We start from the raw sequence: 22,301 nt of genomic DNA, 5'->3' as shown, positions 1-22,301 counted from the left end.
TGATTTTGATCGTTGACAGTTGATTTTGACCGCCGACTATGATCCGTTGACTTTTTTCAAAGACCCTATTGTAACATCTCAAAATCAGGGTTAGTGATCAAAATGGAAGTTTTGAAACTTTGAGATATGATTTTAAAAGATTAAAAAGTTTAGGGACTTAATTAAAATAATTTGTGGAGGATTGTTAGTAAATATTAAATAAAGTAAAGGGTAAATTGGTCTTTTCATAAGAAAGATTTTTATCTTTCTTTTATGGGTGATATAACACGTGGAATGGGTAGGAAGATGGGAGATTTTCTCCAGAAAATTCTTCTTCTTTTTCTCCAGCCATGAGTAACCATAGCTAAGGTAAGTTGGTCTCAAGTTAGTTAATTCTTTCGTTTTAAAGTTGGTTTTTATTCTTGGAGTGATAGAAAAGCTTAAGGAAAGCTTAAGATTACTTAAAACTCAAAGAGGATTAAGTTATGTAAGATTGAAGGTAAAGAGTTTTTAAGGGAATTATTGAGATAAAGTTAGTAAATAAGTTTTGAAGTGAAATTTGACTTGTCAATGATCTAACTAAGAAATTCAGAGTGTTATAAATGAATTTAGAATATGTTGATTTATTAGCTTGATTATTGAACTCAAGTATAATAGTTACATATGGGATGTTATGATGAGTTGAAGTGAAATAAGTTAAATTGTGTATGTGTGGTTAAGTTTAAAGACATGAAAGAAGAGTAAAATAAGGAATTTAGCTGGGTAATGGATAATTTTTGGGTTTAAGGAGTGGATTTTGGGTTGGTAGTATTGGTACTAGTTGAATGAGTACTGATACTACAAGGCAAATTATGAGGAAATTACGCATGGAGTATCGGTACCTGTATGAACAGTATCGATACCAGTATGGAGGGTATCGATACCAGGAAACATCGAAGCTAATTTTGGTATCGATACTGGGGTAGGGTATCGGTACCCTAGCACTGAAGTATATATACTGTAATGGTAGTACCGATACTACTTAAGCTAAGAAGTAGAAATTAGTGCTTTATTTAGTTTCTTCGGTAAGAATCTTTTCAAGTAATTCAAATTACGATATTTATTGCATTGTGTATTCATGTAGATATCGATCGAGAGCATAGTTTGAACAAGTTGATAAGTAATAGTCATCGAGGAAAAGATAAAATATCGGTATTGACTAGTGAGGCCAGGTGAGTGCATCTTATTTTGAATATAGGATTATATGGAAATTGGACTTGCGATAAGTCTATTTCCTCTAAGTCTAGTGCATGAAGTCATGAAAATAAGTATGTGAATGATATGATTTATAGGTATGCATGAATATATGTATTGATATGTTGTGTATGTGCTACATAATTTATGTAAAATGAGTTGTGTGAACATGTCTGGTATATATATATGTATGTGAATATAAGAGAATAAAACATAAACTATATGAAAAGATATGATCCATATGATGTGGCATATGTGAACATATGAGAGAGTATATAAGTTATATGTACTACATGATATGAGTGATTTTACAAGAAATGATATGAGCTATGTGATACAAAGTTATGTGATTACATGATCATAAGAGATAAGACATGTGATAAGAGATATGTGAAATGAATGTGTGAATATGAGATAACATGAATGATAATGCCCATGTTATGTGTCATGAGAGCTAGAGGTATAGCTAGCATGCCAAGAGTCGAGGGTTCTACGTGGTCCTTCGGGACATATATGTAATCCTTTGGAACATATATGTGGTACTTCGGTACACTTATTTGGTCCATTGGAATATGTATATGATTCTTAAGGAGTGGTCCTTCGGGACATATGTGATATGTGGTCCTTCGGGACATAGTGGTCCTTCAGGACAAATTCTACTCCCCTAGTGGGGATTATACGAGTTGTGGTGACAGCATATGTGCACAACCTCTATGTACTGACATATCTTTGGTTCTCACATGTGTACATGGGCTAATAAAGAGATAACAATAAATACAATATATGTGATTTATATGCATTGTGATATGAAATGTGTTACAAGAATTATATGATGTTATATGTGTTATATAATGTGTATCAGTGATAAATACAATATCATATGATAAAAGAATTAACGATAATAATATGAATAAGGGTAAAAATATTAATGATGATATATGGGTGTGTATAAATTTGTTTATAAATAATATTATATGATATTATCTGATATTGTGTTTACTTTCTGGTTAAGAAGGTTACGTATAAGAGATATAAGTGATAACATGATAATGGAATATAAGTTAGGAGATATTGACATAAATGAGTACACAAATATGTTTAAATGAAATTAAGATCTAAACCTTATTATATTTCTATGTGGTATAAGGTATAGTACAAAGATTCAAGAAATTATATGATAAAGTTATAGGTATATAAGAAATATACTATAACGATTATGTGAAACTAGGATATAACCTATATGACATTGATATATGGAATATATGAAAATAAGTACATGATTGTGTAGATACATGAACATGTGATATAACTATGGGATAAAGAGGTATATATATTATATGATTTATATGAAGAGATAAGAACAATATATCAGTTATGTGAATATATATATATATAAGAGTATGATATAAGTTATATAATTGGTATAAATGTTAAGTACATGATTAAATGATAAGAGGGATTAATGAGAATAATATTGATAATTATAATAAAATTAATAATGATGATGAAAATGATGTATTTAGGATAATGATGATATGTGTGCATGTTTATAGTTGCTTATATTAATTGTTTTATGATGTGGGTGTATTGTATGAAATATGAAATATTATGCATTGTTAAGTATCTAGAGTTTCTAGTATATGTGTTTTATGTCTCACTAAGTCATCGACTTAGCGTGTGAGTGTTTCACACGTAGGTTTTAAGGAGATAGAGGAGCAAAGAAGAGCAAGACAGGTCAGTCTCTCCATCCCAAAGATCAGATCAGAAAAACATTTTGAATTATATGTATTTTGTTTTATTGAAAGTAGTTGGCATGTAATTTAAAATTTGGATCAAATAGGCTCTGATAAGTTTTGTAAAATCATATGTTTTATATAATAGAAATTATTATGTTTATAATGAATATCAAATGAAATTTTAGTCACTTTGTAAAAGTAAATACTTTGAAAAGTCAATGTGACACCTCGGACTCGGATCCGGGTCGAATCCGGGTTGGGGTGTTACATCTATCTTTATATTTTTTGACATCCTGAGTCCGTTTAGCCAAATTCTGACCCAAAAGTCCTATTTTACATCATTTTTCGTTTTAAGTCATAATTATGTTAAGTAAATTATGAGTTTGAACTTACTTTTGGGTCTAATTTTCTGAAGGTACCCTCGTGTCACCAAATCGCTCACCAGTAGACCCTGATCACTATCATTCTATTCAGTCGAGTCTACTCACTCATCCCGAAATACGTATAAGTATTAGATTAATGATTTTATAGTATATTTCTGTTTAGATTATTGGCATCCACATTTATGGAAGAGTATTGTTTTAGATTCCCGATCTGCAAGATCTAGTACTATTGATTATGGGAAACGTAAGGTTTAGCCGATATTGATTATCTCTTATAGGTTTGTCCCCTGACATGTTCAATATATTTAACATGTTTTTATATGTTGTTATCTATAAACATATTCGTGAACTGATTATATGTATATATTTATATTTGCATGACATATCTGACTTCTGAATATTGTGGCATCACCATTAATTTGCATGTTGATGCATTTCTGATATCTGCATGGGATTTATTCCCCGTCCTAATTCTGCATGAGATTTATTCCTCGTCCTGATTCTTCATGGGACCTCATTCCCCGTTCTGCGTTTGTTGGGATCCTTTACGTAGGGCTAAATCTTCATTCTAAGTTTTTTTGGTATTCAATTTTGGATGTCTCCTTGTAAGTAATATTCATATTTTGTTGATTCGAAATGAAAGGTAAAATTGTGAATTTCTGTTGGGACATTTTGCTGGTAAAATATCTAAATTTTAATATTATTTGATTACTATTTTATGTTTGAATGTTTTGCAGCTTGATATTACTTGATGAAATTTAGAGGACACACTGAGCTTTGTAGCTCACTCTATTTCTGTTTTTCTTTTTCAGATTAACCAATTATAGGATTGGTTTGGCTATCGGATGTATGGCCTCGATTATATATTGTATAGGGTTTAATATTTATTTCTTAACCTTCTTAAGATGTGACATGAGTTTATTTCTGATTTTGTATTCGGTAAATGTTTTCAAAATGACTTATTATTAATTTTTGTTCATGGGTCCTTTATGCGATCAATGTGGTCACCCTAATTTAGTTGTAACTCCTAGGCTAGGTCTAGAGGGTTACATTTAGTGATATCAGATCACATATTTCAATTATCAGATTGTGCAGCCTACTATAATTCTAAAAATTTGTTTAAAGTAAATTTGTAAAAAGATTTTTAGAAAAGTATGAAAAATGATTTTTGAAAAACCATGCCACAAGATTTTCAAGTATTTTATGAAATTATCAAGACTCCGATGCCATTTTAGAAAGTTACTACCTTTTTGTAATGATAGTTTAATATTTAATATATAACTGTGAGCCTGATTTGGATGCTTGTTGTCGTTTAGACACCTTAATTTGCTATTTTGGGTATAAGGTTTGAACTCTTGCAATTAATTCAAATAGCAATCACCATTCACTGTTAGGGGGAGTTAACATATGTTTGAACTGAAACGGTTGAGCTAACTCCTAAAGTAGAAAAGGTAGAGATATATGTTCTTGATTTTCTTTTAACATTCTTCAGTCCTCCTCGGCTAAACTGCATTAGTAATTCTAAATTTATTCTCGATTTTCTCCTGAAATTAAGATGTGCTAATATCTAGTTTTCAACAGTATGTTCAGTTTTAAATGGGAAAGTTTGACCGAAATCTCTGGACTCGTTATAAAATCTCTCTTAAAAAGTAACTCATGCGAATTTTATATTTCTTATAACTAAATGTTCTTCCAAGTTCATCTCGATTGTGGGGTTTGATAAAATTCTAGTTTTATGTGATAATATAAGAATATAAATGGATTCTTGTAATAACGCTAACCTATTTGAGTTCTTATTATGTCACATCATGGTTTTCTATAAAAAAAATATGATTTTTGACCAATATTATATCAGAAATGCATAGGATGCCAATGATTTGTGTAAAGTTTTACATTTTATAATGGAATATTATTTTGGTATGAATTATTTTGAATTCCTTCAAATCCTCTGTAGATTAACTTCGATATCTACTAATAGCTTATTTCTTCGATTAATAAATATGATAAGTGTATCATTCTAATTCAATTTAACTAGGGTAAAGTGTTTCAACACTATCATTCATGTTCACTGGGAATCATTAACTCTGCATTTGATATTCATTATTCTAAAACATGAGTATAAGTTTTAAAGTAATCTAAATGGGATCTTGATAGCACATTTCTTTGTATTGTTTATATTATGAAAACCGAAAGGATATAACATCTATATTACTTTGATTCAAACTATCTTAATGGAAGAGAGTCAATTTTGGGTATTACTCTGAAAGTATGAAAACTATAATTTAATTTTTGCCTAGTTTATTTCAACCCACACATACTTCAAAATGGATTTGTGAACGAGTAACTATAACTTCTTTAGTAGATTTTCTTTGACGTTATCAAAGTAAGATTCAGTCTATGCTTTATCGATCATCTCGACTAGTCCGTTTACTTTATTCTGGTTCGAACTAGTTACATTCCCGATAATTGATTGGGTTGCTTACTTTTGAGATTATTCACTTTGGTGAGTTTCCCTTATCTATAATGACTGATTGAGATCTAGGATTTGTGTCACAATTTAAAAAAAAACTCTTTTTGAGGCTCTGTTACATGATTAAAACTTTGGTACAACCTATTATTCGTAGTATGATGGTCTATTTGGGCAATTATTCAAATTTTGAAAGACAAGTTGAAATGTCATATTATAGGGTTCCGAGATGATCGGAGGGATCTTTTACTGTTGACTGAGGTTTACTCCTTATCGAGTTCTATGATGAGTAGGACTAATTGCATAATATTGTGAGTTACTGCTAGAGCTTGATTGTGTTTTTGGTTAATGGTTACCAGTCTGACCCGTCCCATGTTATTTCTGTTGAAAATGTTGAGCTGAGATCTTATCTGAGTTATTCCATGTTATTTCTGTTGAAAATGTTGAGCTGGGATCTTATCTGAGTTACGAGAATGAGCCTATTTATATTGTTTCCTATGAGGATCGACTTCTAAGAAACTGACAAATACCCATGATTAAGGTACTTTGGAGTAACCGTAGTCTTTTAGAGGCCATCAAAAAGGCTCAAAAATCTATAAGGGAGTAGTTTCCTCATTTTTTTTCTGTCAAGTAAAATTTTGAGGTCGAAATTTTCTTAAGGGGGTTGTCATATCCCGAGTCCTGGGTTAAATTAGAAAGTTTTAAAAAAATTTGTACTTAATCGGGAATTATTAAAAGTTCAGGCCGTAAGGGTATAATTTACCCAACTTTCTTTTAGGTAGTTTGAAAACTCCCACTTTTTCTTTCTCTATTTTCTTTTTTTCCTCATGTATGTGCTCTCTCTCTCCCCCAAACAGTTTCTCCATGGTTTCATATTTCTTTTTAGTTTTTCTATGAATTAATGAGTACAAAACACTAACATTTCCCATACGAGCAGCACTTCTCAAACTTTCATCTATGTGGGGAGGTGGGATCAATTCACAATCGGAAGAGAGAACTTAAGGTCAATAAAAAACTGTTTCTATTCTACCTTTACACAGTTTTTAATTATTAGAGAAAATAAATATCTCATCAAATGTTTGAATCTAACTGACACGATGGTGTTGATTTCTGTGCCAAAGCTTTGAAATTAAGGAGACAAAGACACCATGAAGGAGTATAAATTGTGTGGTTGAGGCAAAAAGATCATAATTCTGATATGAAACATCCATCATGCATGTGAGAATGGAGCCATGAAATTAATCCATATGCTTGTGGACCTTAGAAACCCCCACCACAATCATTTTCTTCATTTCAAAAATCCTTTTTACGTAGAAGTTGCTTCGTTAACAATAATATACAAAGTCAATGGCAGACAATTTCTTCATTTCAACAGGGGAATGAAGATGAGACGCAACCATCACAAACTGTGACAACTAGAAAATATAAGGAATATATTCAATTCAGAGTTTAGGAAGTACTTCTGTACAGCTTCGATGTATGTATTCATAGATTCTCTCAAGTAGTTCCATGTGACCGATCGCTTACCACCTTGGAACTTGTCTTTGTATTGCATCGATTGATCCGCAGCTAAATATATATATCCCAGTAAAAAGCCGTATGAAGTTTGAATCAATAAGGAAGTTCGAGGTTGAATGAAGGAGAACTGGGGGTAAAAAAACCATTGCAAGTTTTCAAGCAAGGTTTGTTATTAAGGGGATTTGTCCGAAACCTGTTGCAGAAGTACTGGGTTGTTTCCTTCAGACGTCTGGTAAATGTTGTGATCATTCCTAGAGCTGCCAAACCGGTTGAGAGCGGCATATGCGTGGCCTCTTCAGGGTTCCCTTCAGGTACTCAGTGACTTTACTGTATATGATGTTACATAGGACTTCAGGCCTGCAGAAAGTGCATGGACATCGACAACAAATTGTTCATCTCTGTATATTTCTCCTCCAAATTGAATCTTGATTCAGGTTTAAGCAATTAAGGACATGGACACCTTTTCATCACGAAGAGTATCATCACCATCATGTAAAGAAAAGAATGAATTGGAATTATGATCGGTGAATGATACTTTCTCCAATGATGAGCAATAATTTGCATTCAAGCACCACAGATATCGTGGAAGCTCTGAGAGTGTTTTAAGCCTTTTGCAACCCCCAAGATCGAAAACGCCAAGGGATTCCAACTTTGAAATATTGCTCGATACATTTTCCACCCTCGAGTGACTCAAACTCAACTTTCTAAGTCTGACAAGATGCTGAATTGATTCCGACACTTGTTCTATTCCAGTGTATCTTAAATCTAAGTCGGACAAATTATTTGGGATCTCATGAAGAAACTTTTAAAATTATGACATCCCTTCAATTGAAGCTCTTTGAGAGATGCCAATTGATTGAGGCTAGGTAGTTCAACCAAACTTGTACAGTAATTGCACTTCAGTGATTTAAGGTTGATGGCTACAAATGGATTAGGAATCTTACTTAAATTCCTGCAACAATAAAGGTCAAGGATTTCAGGAGATACCAATTGGTTGAGGGAAGGTATTTCAACCAAATTTTCACACCCATTGCAGCAAAGGTTGATCTTCCTTCCAAAGTTGTTCTATGCAGCTACCAGTTAGTTTCAACACAACAAGATTCTTTGGATTAAAATTCGATGATAAGGATTTCAAGGGACAAAAGTCCCAACGAAGATACCTTAGCTCATCAGAAAAAGATACGCTATCAACTCTGTCTACGGGAAGTTGTTGAAACAAGAACGAAGGACATGTATAAAGGATGATATATCCAAGATTATGCATCTTCTCAAAACCTGAACATAATTATACTAAAAAGCTTTATTCCTTCAACTGAGTTATTCACCTGATAATAAGAAACAATTCATCAAGTTTCGTTCCAAAAAAATATTGTGAACTTTAAATATAATTATACTAAGAAAAGCATAGATTAATCAGACGTATGTTTTTAATGCTGAAATTTTTAGACAATAAAAATTGTTTTATATGTATAGTAAGTAAATAAATATTAAGAGGTCTCGAGTTCGAACTCTTATGGATGCAACAAACTTTCTTGGGAGAGGTCCCCACAATTGTGCCCGACAGTACCTCGGGGGATTAGTCTCTGACGAAAAGCCGGGGATACTTTTGAGATACCAAAAAAAAAAATACATTGACAATATATCAAATATAGATTTCAATTAAAATACACAAAAATGTAAAAAAAAAAAGGAATATAGATCCAATTAATGCTTACTTTCTTATATTTGAGCACTCGGTTCATGTCTTCGAGACTCAATAACCTATGGCGCTTTATAGGATTCTTAGGTTCTCGGTGAACAATGCCCTTCCCAGTGCTTAATTTAATTAATATTTTATTTTTAAATTATTCTTTAATCATTGATTTTTATGGTTTATTTGTTCATTTTAATTTATTTTCTGTACAGGACGTAAGATTATGGAGATTGCACAAAAAAGACACAATTCTGTAGATTTTTTATTTTCGAAATCAAAGCTGACTGGAATTCGGATTTGGATTAAACTTAAATTTAGGATAATATTTTAAACATTATATTTTATCTTTGTATTTTAGTTTAAATAGGTTTTTAGTATTTTAATTAAGTTTTAGGATATTATTTTTATATTTTATCTTTATCTTTGTATTTTAGTTTAAATAGGTTTTAGTATTTTAATTAGGATTTAGAATATTATATTATTTTTTAGGTATTTTAGTTTAAATAGATTTAAGTGTTTTAATTAGGATTTAAGATGTTTTAGCTTGTTTTTAGGATTTTGAAGGCTATAAATATCCTCTAAGGGTGAGCCTAGAAATACATCTCTCATTTGAGAATAAAATCTTCTCTTTCTCTCTAGCTTTCTCTCTATTTTTCGCATATTTTTCTATTATGCTAAGTATGACTTTGGTTATGCTTAGCCAATTTTCTTTAAAGTCGAAGACTAAAGCGAAGGCTCAATTCCAAACGTGAGAATTGTAAGGTACTTAAATCACTTCGGATTTTTTCTCTGTTTTCTGAAGCTTACTTTTCAAATCAAAACTATTTCGACATTGGTCCGGATATTGTTATGGTTAATGTTTGCTAAGAGAAAACTGAGATCGGAATCAGTTGTTGTTGAAACGACACAATCCGAGTTGGCAGCGAAGAATTGTTCTTGTAAGCTTACGTGAATCTTGAAGTAAAAATTTGTTTCGATGATCCGAAGAATTTGAGGCGAAGCTGAAGTCTGAGGTTGCTTTCACAATAAGTTTCTCTTTATCTTAATCTTTTTAATTTGTTTATTTAATTATTTTTTTCTTTTATTTAATTCTTATTTTTTATTTTAACCATAACTTTTAAAAAAAATCCCCCTTTTATATTTATTACTTTTAATATTTATTATTATATTATTTTTCTTTTTTTATTTATTTTATTTTAATATATCTTTTCAACTTCATCTGAAATTTCTATCTTTTTCTAAAATCAAGAAAGAGTTTTATTAAATCAGAAACACCACAGCCCCTGTAGATCGACCCTGCTTCTCTATACTACATTTTCATTTTCATTTAGTTGTCAATTCTTCCTTTTGTATAGGATTTTGGTCAACTACATTACAATGTCAACTGGAAATAAGCTAACTTGTTGGCATACTGATAGTGGGTTGATCAGATCAAGTTTTCTAGACGTGTATATGATTCTTCCCGTATTACGTCAATGCTCTATACATAAAGAAAACAACTCCCGACTTAAAAGTTGTTATTCTAGTGTGTGGGATAAACAAAACCCCATCAAATAGAAAGAAATTCAATCCGTAACTCTTACACTTCTTCCTTTTGGCGAACAAGATCCTTGCCCATCTCTTCGTACATATCATGCATAGAAATCTTCCTATTAGAATCCATATGAAGTAGAGTCTTGTCGATCGAGTTGCTTATTCCACTCACTACACCCTTATAAAAGCAACTTAGAATTTCTTCTACATCTTCCCTGAGTTCCCCTTTAAAGAAGAATGCTATGTCAAGAAATATTTTCTTATTTCTCTGAATTGGCACAAATGTTGTACGTTTGTACAAACAACTGTGGTACAAACAACAGCGACAAATGGAACGACATGATAGTCGACGACGAGCTCCTTTGTCATGGAGTCAAATTTGAAATCGGATACATGCAGTAATTTTGGATCAACGACAAATCATATGCAGTGGCAGTAGAGGAAGCAATCGACAAATCACATGCAGCGGCAGCGACAGAAAAAGAAGACGAAGTGAACTGGCAAAGGAGACGTCGACATCGTATGAAAAGAGGAAAAACAACCTAGATGAGATTCATGTCACAGACAACAATGTCGGGATTGTTGGTGAATGATACCATGTGATAAATGCCACATAACAGGTTAAACACAAGCTCACCAATCTAATATGACAATGTAATCCGTCAAATGATGCCCTCCAAAATAGCCTCCACCTACAAAAGAATGAGAAAACATAATAAGCAATTGAATTGAAAGAAATTCAACCCTTAACTCTTTTAATAGATCTCCCTTTTAAATGTACAACTATCATAAGCAATTAAATACAAATGAAAACAGCTTACCTACGCATTTGGAATGAGAAGTTGCATACCCAAAGATTAAAAGAAGTGAAACTATTTCAATGTTTTAGGCCCTCCATCACCTTCTTCACCACCATTGCCAAATCTTCTTTCATCCCCAGGTCTTATTTCAGTAGCAGAACCGTCATGAGCCACCTCAGTGTTAGCAACTTCTTGAGAATCAGAATTCTGGTTGGATTTGTCCCATCTCATCACATCACTAATGGTATACCCCTCTGCATCCATGTAAAATATGTTAACACCACATTTCTCCACTTTAAATTCATCTCCGGCAAGATTTCCGATGTACAATTCAAATGATGCCTCCTCATAATCATTGTCTATTATAATCATATCTTGATTGAGCAGAATGAACACATGATCACCCTTGCAATTGCAGATCTTGGCCTGTGTCACAGAAACACAGCACTCACTTGCGAACTTTTCACCACTGGTGGTGGTCACTTGGTATTTACAGATAAATTCAAGATTTCGTTTTGCGAGTGTGAGATCAGCCACAAGGCAGATAGAAAAAGCCAAGAATCTCCTCCCACTAAACCCATTTGGGGTTATCTTCAAATCGAACGAATAATCCATGCTTCTGTAATAAAACACAATTTCTGGAACTTCATTTCCTGGGAAACAGCAAAACAAAAAATCCCATCTATAATCCCCTAGGGCTATCCCTTTCCTCCTTACCCATCTCTGTGCCAGGGAATGAATTTGAAGCATGGTGTTTGCCACAATGTTTTTTATTGAATCTTGATTCAAGCTTCTACAGTTCGAGAAAAGCATGTAAATGATTTCTCTATGACGAGCACCATCACCGTCATGTAAAGAATGGAATGGATTGAAACCAACATCGGTGAAGGACACTTTTTCTAATGATGTGCAGTTCCTTGCATCCAAGAGCCACAAATATCGTGGAAGCTCCGGGAGTGTCTTAAGGCTTTCGCAATGATCAAGAACTAACATCGTAATGTTATTTGGGAGCTCAAGAGGTACAACCAGCCCTACACAGAAGGTTAAGTTAAGGCTTTTTAAGTTGATGAGTTCTAATAAATTTGGGATCTTTCTTAAATTCTTGCACATAGAAAGGTCAAGGATTTCGAGAGATGGCAAATGACTGAGGCAAGGTAGTTCAACCAAACTTTCACACATACGGCAGCAAAGGCTCTTAAGGTTGATGGCTCCTGATAGATTAGGGATCTTCCTTAGTTTCAAACAATAGAAAAGGTCAATTATCCTTAAATTAACAAGATCCTGTACAATGAAAATATAAAATAACTATATTACCTCATAGCATTATCTATTTATTTTGAACAAAATAATACGAAAAAATACCTGATGATCTTCACTCCAAAGTTGTTCCATGCATCCAAAATGTAATTTCAATACGACAAGATTCTTTGGATTAGAATTTGGTGACAAGGATTTGAAGGGGTAACCGCTCCAATAAAGATACCTTAGCTCATCAGGAAAAGATACACTATCAACTTTGTGTTTAAGTACCTTATCATTCTGGAACACCAAACACATAGTATACAAGTTGATGTATCTAAGATTAAGAATGTTCACAAAACCGTGACGACATGATAACTGTGGGTCAAACTGAGTCATCTGAAACTTTATTCCTTCAATTGATTTATTTTCCTAATAATAACAAACAATTTGTCAGGGATCAATATATAGAAATTTATGGACGTTCCATGAAATTACTCATTAAACAAATTCATTTATATTAGGAAAGGCTTATATTAATTGAGCATACCATTATATTATTGGAATATTTAAACAAAATAAATGCATGCTTTGTTCTTTTAAGCAATGCATTAGATATTTGTCAAGCATATACATATATATATATATATATGATAAAAGAGAATATAAATATAATTAGCACTTACTTTTTTATATCTGAGCACTTGATTCACGTCTTTGAGACTCCATAGCCTACTTGCTTTTCCGGGTGTTTAGATCTTTGGAGAATAATATCCTTTCCCATCTCTTCAAGCATGTCATGCATAGAAATCCGCCTATAAGAATCAATATGAACTAGGCACTTATCCAGCAAGTTGCTTATTCCACATGCTGCACCCTTATACAAGCAACTTAGAAATTCTTCTACATCTTCCTTGTGATCTCGTTTAAAGAAGCATGCTATATCAAGAAATATATTCTTCTCTAGTTCATCCAACTCATCAAAGCTACTCTTCAAAATCTGTGAAATTTTTTGTTGGGGATATTGCTTGAGCTTATCCACCTCACCTTCCCACTCTTTTTTGGACTTTGTATATAGTTTAGAACCCAAAACTTTCAGAGCAAGTGGATTGCCTTGGGCGTACTCCAAAAACTTGTTTGATAGGTCTTGAAAATCAAGAGCATGATTCAAAAGCTTAAATGCAAATGTAGAAAAGAGTTGCAGAGAGTCGTTCTCATTTAATCTATTTACCTTGTGTATTTTGTCAGCTCCTCCATTCTTAAGAACTTGTCTATCTCTAGATGTTACAATGATTTTACTTCCCTTGCCAAAATATTTTACACCCATAAGATCCATTAGATCCGAGTCATTAACATCGTCAAGGACGACAAATACTCGTTTATTTTTTAGCCTCTTTTGGGTTAAAGGGGATCCTATGGAAGGGGTGTCTATATCAATTTTGTCATCTAATAGTTTGGAAAGAAGTTCATTTCTTACATATTTCATCCCTTTTTTTTTTCTATTTCCTCTCTAACATTTTGAAGAAAGCAACGACTTTGAAACTCATAGGAGATTTCATTATATACAACATCAGCAAGAGTAGTTTTGCCTATACCACCCATTCCCCAAAATCCTAATACACGACTGTCTTTTTGCTCAATCAGACTTAAAATCATTTCTTTCTGATCATCTAATCCAACCAGATCATCAGAAATACTTCTAGATTTGCGATCCAACATTTTTAAGATATATTGAACAACATCTTTAATGTACTCAGTATCAGGCCTGAAAAATATTTGTTGAAATGATTGTCAAAAGAAAAACGAGTCAAGTATAAGAAGATGAAATGTAAGGTTACCTATCGAATTTGCCTACCTCTATATGACACCCTTTTAATTTACCAACTTCAACAAAGTCTTTCTTCCATTTTTGCACTTGACATAGCCCAATTGATTCATGATCATCAAAGGATGCTTTGAAACTCCCACCGAGATTCCTCACATCAGAAGGATCAACATGGTAAAAGATGGGAATAATTATATGTTTTTGAGTGCGCTTACGCCCTATGATGTCAGAGAGTTGAACCAAGCATGATTCCGAAGAAGCATAGTCTTTAGATAAAACAATTATCGATAGATTTGAGGCTGCAATTGCTTGAGAGAATTGAATCTCTGCTTTATTGGAGAAGACATTTATTCCCGTGCATTCCAAAGCTTTGAGAAGATGACTGCTGAAGTTGAGGCGCGTGTCCTCACCTAAGCTCAAGAAAACTTGATGCTTCATCAACTTTTGCATAGCATATTCAGCAATATGCTTGATGTGATCAGTTTCAGGTCTAGCAAACAATCAAAACAAAAATATATCATTATCAAATCTAAAATAAACTTAAGTCAAACACACGAAGATGAGAAAAATATAGTTACTTGTCATCGTCCTCTATGTGAATTCCGGTTAATGATCCGACTTGGGCGAAGTCCTTTTTCCACTGTTTCACTTGACGCAGCCCATTTGATTCATGGTCATCGAAGGATGTTTTGAAACTTCCACTTAGATTTTGCACATCGGAGGGATCAACATGGTAAAAGATGGGGAGAACAATATGTTGTCGAGTACGCCTGCGATGCATGATGTCAGAGAGTTCGGCTAAGCATGATTTGGAAGAAGCATAGTCGGCGGACAAAATGATTATCGAGAGATCTGAGGCTGAAATTGCTTGGGAAAGTGCTAGTGAAAGTTGTTCCCCTCTTTCGAGTTTTTATTCATCGAAGAAGACATTCATCCCGGTGGCTTTCAAAGCTTGGAGTAGTTGGGGGGTGAAGTTAAGGCGCGTGTCTTCACCCCTGAAGCTCAAGAAAACTTGATACTCTAATTGACAAGAGGAGGAAAAATCCTCCAATCGACAAGAAGGGGGCGAAAAATACTTCAATTCACGAAGAGGGGAGAAAGAATACTTCAATTGAAGAGAAGACGACGAAGAATAACTCAATCGGCGAGAAAAGGATGGAGAATAATTCAGTCGACGAGAAGGGCATAGAAAACACTTCAATTGATGAGAAGGGAAGGAGGAATACTTCAATTTGAAAAAAGGGGTGTTAAAAGAATAAGCCATGAGGAAGATGGCAGCTGAAACTCGAGGAGGGATGGCAGCGATGCCGATTATAGAGATTATGAAAGAGAGTGAATGGATTAGGTCATTTTATCTCTTTATAAACACAGGTTTTATATATTGGGTCTTGGCCCATGTTGAATGTTGGGTCTTTCTATTGACGTTCTTCTTGCAATTGATTTAGTTACAGTACAATCGAGAACATCCGAAATCCGGATACAACCAACAAGTAAAACTTATCTGAAAACGTTCTTCTTTGGAATGAACTTCCATTACTATACATATATGTAATGCTGAAATTATGACAAGGAAGGAACACACTTGTTGCTCACTGCAGTAGTGGCAATGGATGTTGATATATGTCCTGTGTATTTGGTTATTTCTATCATCACTCATCTTGTAGAATTGATGTGTAGTTTTTTCTCTCTCCAGAATTTCGGGATTTTGATAAGAACGGATGCATGATTTTATGTTAAGAGCATGAACTCATAACATTTCAAGGACGAAAACATATTTTTAATAAAAAAAATATTTAAATTATATGAGAATATACCGTGATTTTGGTTATTATAGTTAAACAAGTCTCTTTTTCAATATATCGTCTTCAGTCTTCACTAATTCTATGATTGGATGGAACAAAAAGTTCAGAAAAATCGTTTTACTCTGATTTACTATCATGCAAAGATCCCCCTGCTTGCTACATCAATGGATGAGCACAACCAGGGCACTGGGCAGGTTTTTTCACCTCTCATTGACTTTTTTAGAAGGTTGATACTGTTATTTTGGTGTACTAGATGATAGATGGAGATGTGCCTTCATCTTATTGTTCTATCCTTGTCTGTGGTAAATGAACTTGATAATTTGATTCCTATCTTATTTTTGTCATTTTTCCAATTTATACCGAGTAATAGTGAGTGACTTCTTAAGCCTTTTGCAAGCAGGTTATGGTTGGTTCTGGACATTTACATACCTTCTGGCTTTTATGGTTTCTTCGCAACCGAAGCTCTGTAGATGGTCATGCTAACTATGGTATCCAGATGGTGGTAATGTTTCTACGTATTCCATAGTGATGGATCCAATTGAACTATATCAAGTGCTTAATATGTACTTTCCCCCAGCCGCTTTAGGATATAATTCATTATATGCCAATTTTATGATCTCGTGCTTGTTGGGAAATAAACCGAGTACAAGTAATTTCCCTATAACCAGATTAGTGAGAATGCAAAATAAAAGCGGAAAAATAATACCCGAAATTGATAATGGGAGTTCAGCCAATTGTGCTTACATCTCCGGACTGCTGCAGATCTTTTACTAAGAGAGAAAATCTACAGGTGTTTACAAAACACTCACTACTCACAAGAAAGCTCTTTAGTATTGGGAGAAAGAAATGATTTTTGGGATGGTTTTGAAGCTAAATGAGCTAGGGTATTTATAGTTGAAACTTAAGGACTTAATCTTGTAAATACCCTAAAACCTAGGGATTAATTGTGATTATCCCATTATCATTTTTCAACAAACATCTACCAAACTTTGAAAAACTATTTTTCAAAGAAACATTTACCAAACTTTGAAAACCATTTTCAAATAAACATTTACCAAACTTTGAAAACCATTATTTTCAAAGTTGATTACCAAACTTGAAAACCATTTTAATACTTTCAACAATCTCCCACTTGAATACTGATTTTAATCGTCTTCACACCTCGATCAATGCAACAGCTTTTCTAGTCTTGTTACTCTAGCATGCCAACTGAAGTTGAACACAACTTCAGTTTGTCTGTAGTCACCGTCTTTGTCAACATGTCTGCCGGATTTTGAGCTCCACTGATCTTTTCAAGTTTCAAAATCTCATCTTCTAGAAGAGACCGGATATAATGATATCGCAATTGTATGTGCTTTGTCCTGGAATAAAAAGACGGATTCTTTGCTAGATGTATAGCACTTTGACTGTCGCAATACAAGACATTGTTTTCTTGTTTCTTGTCTAACTCTTCCAAGAAACTTTGGAGCCAAACCATCTCCTTGTTAGCTTACGTAACAGCGACATATTCTGCTTCAGTTGTGGAGAGAGCAACTATCTTCTGTAGTTGAGAAACCCAACTCACTGCGGTTCCTCCTAGAGTATAGACATACCCTGTAGTGCTCCTTCTGATGTCAACATTTCCGGCTAAGTCAGCATCTACATAGCCTGTCAGTATCGTATCTCCACCTTTGAAACAAAGTGCTTTGTTTGTGGTACCCCGCAGATATCTGAGGATCCATTTGACTGCTTCCCAGTACCTTGCCCGGATTATTCATGTACCTGCTAACAGCTCCCACTGCTTGAGCAATATCTGGTCTGGTACAAATCATGGCATACATCAGACTTCTAATTGCTGAGGCATACGACACCTTCACCATGTGTGAACGTTCTTCCTCCGTCTTTAGTGGCTGTTCTTTGGAGAGTTTGAAATGAACACCTAAAGGTGTACTTACTGGTTTAGCATCTTTCATGTTGAACCTGGAGAGTACTTTGTTGATGTACTCAGCCTGTGATAATATCAAAGTCCCCGAATTTGTGTCTCTCTTGATCCTCATCCCAAGAATCTGCTTTGCAGCGCCCAGATCCTTCATAGCAAACTGCTTCGACAATTTTTGCTTCAAGTTTATAATCTCTTGCATGTCTGAGCCTGCAACGAGCATGTCATCAACGTACAACAATAAAATAATGAAGCTATTGTCGAACCTCTCGATGTAGCAATAATGATCTGCTTGGCATCTGGTAAAACCATTGCTACCCATGAAACTATCGAACTTCTTGTACCACTGTCTAGGAGCTTGTTTTAAATCATACAAGCTCTTCTTCAACCTGCATACTAGGTTTTTCTTGGCTGCCTCTATGAAGCCTTCTGGCTGCCTCATATAGATTTCTTCCTCCAAATCACCATGAAGGAAAGTTGTCTTTACATCTAACTGCTCAAGATGTAAATTCCCTGCAGCTACAATTTTCAACACCAGTCTGATTGTAGACAGTTTCACGACTGGAGAGAAAATTTCATTGTAGTCAATACATTCTTTTTGCTGAAAACCTTTGACAACCAATCTCACTTTGTAGCGTTTGCTCCCATCGTGCTCTTTTTTGATCCTGTAAATCCACTTGTTGTGAAGCGCTTTCTTGCCTGGTGGTAATTCAGCTAATTCCCACGTCTGATTTGACATAAGCGAGTCCATCTCATCTTTCATGGAAGACTCCCACTTGACTGAATCCTCCACTTGCATTGCTTCATCATAGCACTCTGTTTCACCATTGTCAGTCAGTAACAAGTAGTGCAAAGAAGGAGAATATCGTTGGGTTGGTTTAGGAATTCTGGAGGAGCGTCTTAGTTCCGGTGTGCCTGGTTCTTCTTGAACTGCTTCAGGACTGATCTGAACATCATTTCCAGAAATCACCTCAAACTCAGCAAATTCCTTGGTTTCAGCTTTGGTATTGGAGCTGCTTGATTCTACAGTTGACCTGTCTTTGTACATCACATTCTCATTGAAAATGACATCTCTGCTTCTGATGATCTTCCGATTTTCATAGTTCCAAAACCGGTAACCGAACTCATCACCGTCGTAACCAACAAAGGCACATTTGTTGGACTTAGCATCAAGTTTACTTCTTTCAGCAGAGTCTATGTGTACATAAGAAATACAACCAAACACTCTTAAGTGTGAAAGGTTTATTTCTTTCTTGCTCCAAATTTCTTCTGGTATTCTGCCATCCAAAGGAACTGAGGGTCCATGGTTGATCATGTAAGCTGCAGTGTTGATAGCTTCAGCCCATAGAAATTTGGGCAATCCAGCATGTATCCTCATGCTTCTGGCACGTTCATTCAGAGTTATGTTCATGCGCTCTACTACGCCATTCTGTTGCGGTGTCATGGGAACTGTTGTCTCTATCTTGATCCCATTGTTTGCTCAGAAATCTCTGAATCTCCTATTTCTGTACTCTCCTCCATTGTCAGACCTCAACCGCTTGACTTTATACCAGTCTCATTTTCCACCATGGCCTTCCATTTTCTGAAGGTATCAAAGACTTCTGATTTCTTCTTCAGAAAATAAACCCACACCTTCCTTGTAGAATCATCGATGAAAGTGACATAATATAATGAGCCTGCAAGAGATGGAACTGGAGATGGTCCCCATACATCAGTTTGAACTAACTCTAACTTTTCAGCCTTGGGTGTCTTACCAATCTTTGCAAAGCTGACTTTCTTTTGTTTGCCAAAGATGCAATCCTCGCATAGTCCGACATCTACATTCTTAAGATCCGACAGCTTCCCCTTTGACAAAAGTGTCTTCATCCTTTTCTCGCTCATATGGCCAAGCCTTTCGTGCCATAGGTTTGATTTTCCATTAGCATCTCCTACTGCAATGATATTCTCTAAATTTGATGTTATATAGAGAGTATCAGTTTTCTTACCACGAGCAATGACGAGTGCTCCTTTGGTAATCTTCCATTCACAGCCTGAAAAGGTTGTGCTAAATCCTTCACCATCAAGTTATCCTACAGAAATCAAATTTCTTTTGAGGCCAGGAATATGTCTCACTCCTTTTAGCGTTCAGGTGGTCTGGTTTGGCAACTTTAGTCGGATGTCTCCTTTTCCGACGATCTTCAAGGTTTCATCATCAGCTAGATGAACCTTCCCAAAATCACCACTGACATAATTTTCCATGATTTCTCGGCATGGGGTGGAGTGGAAAGATGCCCCTAAATCCAAGATCCATGATTTAATCAGACTGTTGACGCTTAGAATCATGGCATCACCTGTCTCCTCTGTCACGTTGGCAGATTCCTGTGCGCTGGTATTTTTCTTCAGTGCTCGGTAATCTATTTTAAAGTGACCCTTCTTGCCACAATTATAACAGGTAAAATCTTTCTTTCCCGTTGTGGATTTTCCCCGTCTGGATTTCTATCTGCCATGATTTGAATTTCTTTCTGAAGTTCTCCTTCTGGACTCCGAGTGCAAGGCTAAGGAGGTTGATGCTTTACCCGATTCTCTCCGTCGAATTTCTTCGCTCAGTACCAGATCCCGAACATCGTCGAATTTCAATTTACTATTTCCCAACGATCTGCTAGCTGCTGTAACAGTACCATTCCAACTGTCTGGTAGAGATGATAAGAGAATTAAAGCTCGAACTTCATCATCAAATTCAATTTCCACTGAACTCAATTGAGTTGTGATTGTGTTGAGTTCATTTAGGTGTTGTGCCATCGATGCCCCTTCCTTCATCCGCAAATTGAATAATCGCCTCATCAAGTGCACTTTGTTTGAGGCTGATGGCTTCTCATACATACTGGAGAGAGACGCCATAAGACCCACTGTGGTCTTTTCCTTTGCTATGTTGAAAGTAACATTGCGGGATAACGTCAGTCGGATAACTCCGAGGGCTTGTCTGTTGAGAAGAGCCCAGTCTTCATTCTTCATGCCCTCTGGTTGCTTTCCTGAGAGAGGTTGATATAGATTTTTCTGGAATAAAAAATCTTCAATCTGCATCTTCCTAAAGCCAAAGTCCGCACCATCGAACTTTTCAATTTTCATCTTCCCTTCGTCTGCAGCTATCGCTCCCACTCGAATCTGGTTTCGTTTGGATCGTTTCTGACAATTCTTGCGAACCACCGTGTATTAGAACACCTCCGTCGACAAATTCGTTTCGCCGACAAAATTTTACTATTCACGAAATTCACTATTCACGTGAATAGTAACCTCGCAAAAAATTGACAAAATTCACAGCCAAAAGCTCTGATTACCAGTTGTTGGGAAATAAACCGAGTACAAGTAATTTCCCTATAACCAGATTAGTGAGAATGCAAAATAAAAGCGGAAAAATAATACCCAAAATTGATAACGGAGTTTAGCCAATTGTGCTTACGTCTCCGGACTGCTGCAGATCTTTTACTAAGAGAGAAAATCTACAGGTGTTTATAAAACACTCACTACTCACAAGAAAGCTCTCTAGTATTGGGAGAAAGAAATGATTTTTGGGATGGTTTTGAACCTAAATGAGCTAGGGTATTTATAGTTGAAACTTAAGGACTTAATCTTGTAAATACCCTAAAACCTAGGGATTAATTGTGATTATCTCATTATCATTTTTCAACAAACATCTACCAAACTTTGAAAAACTATTTTTCAAAGAAACATTTACCAAACTTTGAAAACCATTTTCAAAGAAACATTTACCAAACTTTGAAAACCATTTTTTTCAAAGTTGGTTATCAAATTTGAAAACCATTTTAATACTTTCAACAGTGCTTTTCATGAACTCTCAAGTTATTTGGAAATTGCAATTTTTATTCTGAGAATCTATAAGATAAAGATAATATGTTGGTTTATGACCACTGTTTATGACCACGGATTCTATAATTGACCTGCTGTGAAAGAAAATCATATTCTGTTTATCATCCTATATATCATGCCGTGAATATCGCCTGCATTGCCTTGCCAAATGTCCGCTTATCTGTTCGGAGGTCTTATAAACCCTTTGAGCATTAAGGGTTCAATGATTCTTCATCCAGTTCTTCATGGAACATTAAGAACATCTCTATGGCCAAGCTTTCATCAGAAAACAATGCTAAAGACGTAAGAATGTATGGCTTCTTGGTCACAAG

General features: G+C 34.8%; 1 pseudogene; it reads right to left on the bottom strand.

The window, feature by feature from the left end:
- Window positions 1–10,341: 10,341 nt before the first annotated feature.
- On the bottom strand, window positions 10,342–15,316 carry LOC120176633 (annotated as a pseudogene).
- Between the last annotated feature and the right edge of the window lie 6,985 nt (window positions 15,317–22,301).

Source organism: Hibiscus syriacus, unplaced genomic scaffold (assembly GCF_006381635.1).
Source record: "Hibiscus syriacus cultivar Baekdansim isolate YM2019G1 unplaced genomic scaffold, ASM638163v2 tig00112249_pilon, whole genome shotgun sequence".
Taxonomy (NCBI): domain Eukaryota; kingdom Viridiplantae; phylum Streptophyta; class Magnoliopsida; order Malvales; family Malvaceae; genus Hibiscus; species Hibiscus syriacus.
The sequence above is the reverse complement of the archived record's forward strand: the minus strand, read 5'-3'. Positions and strand labels throughout refer to the sequence as shown.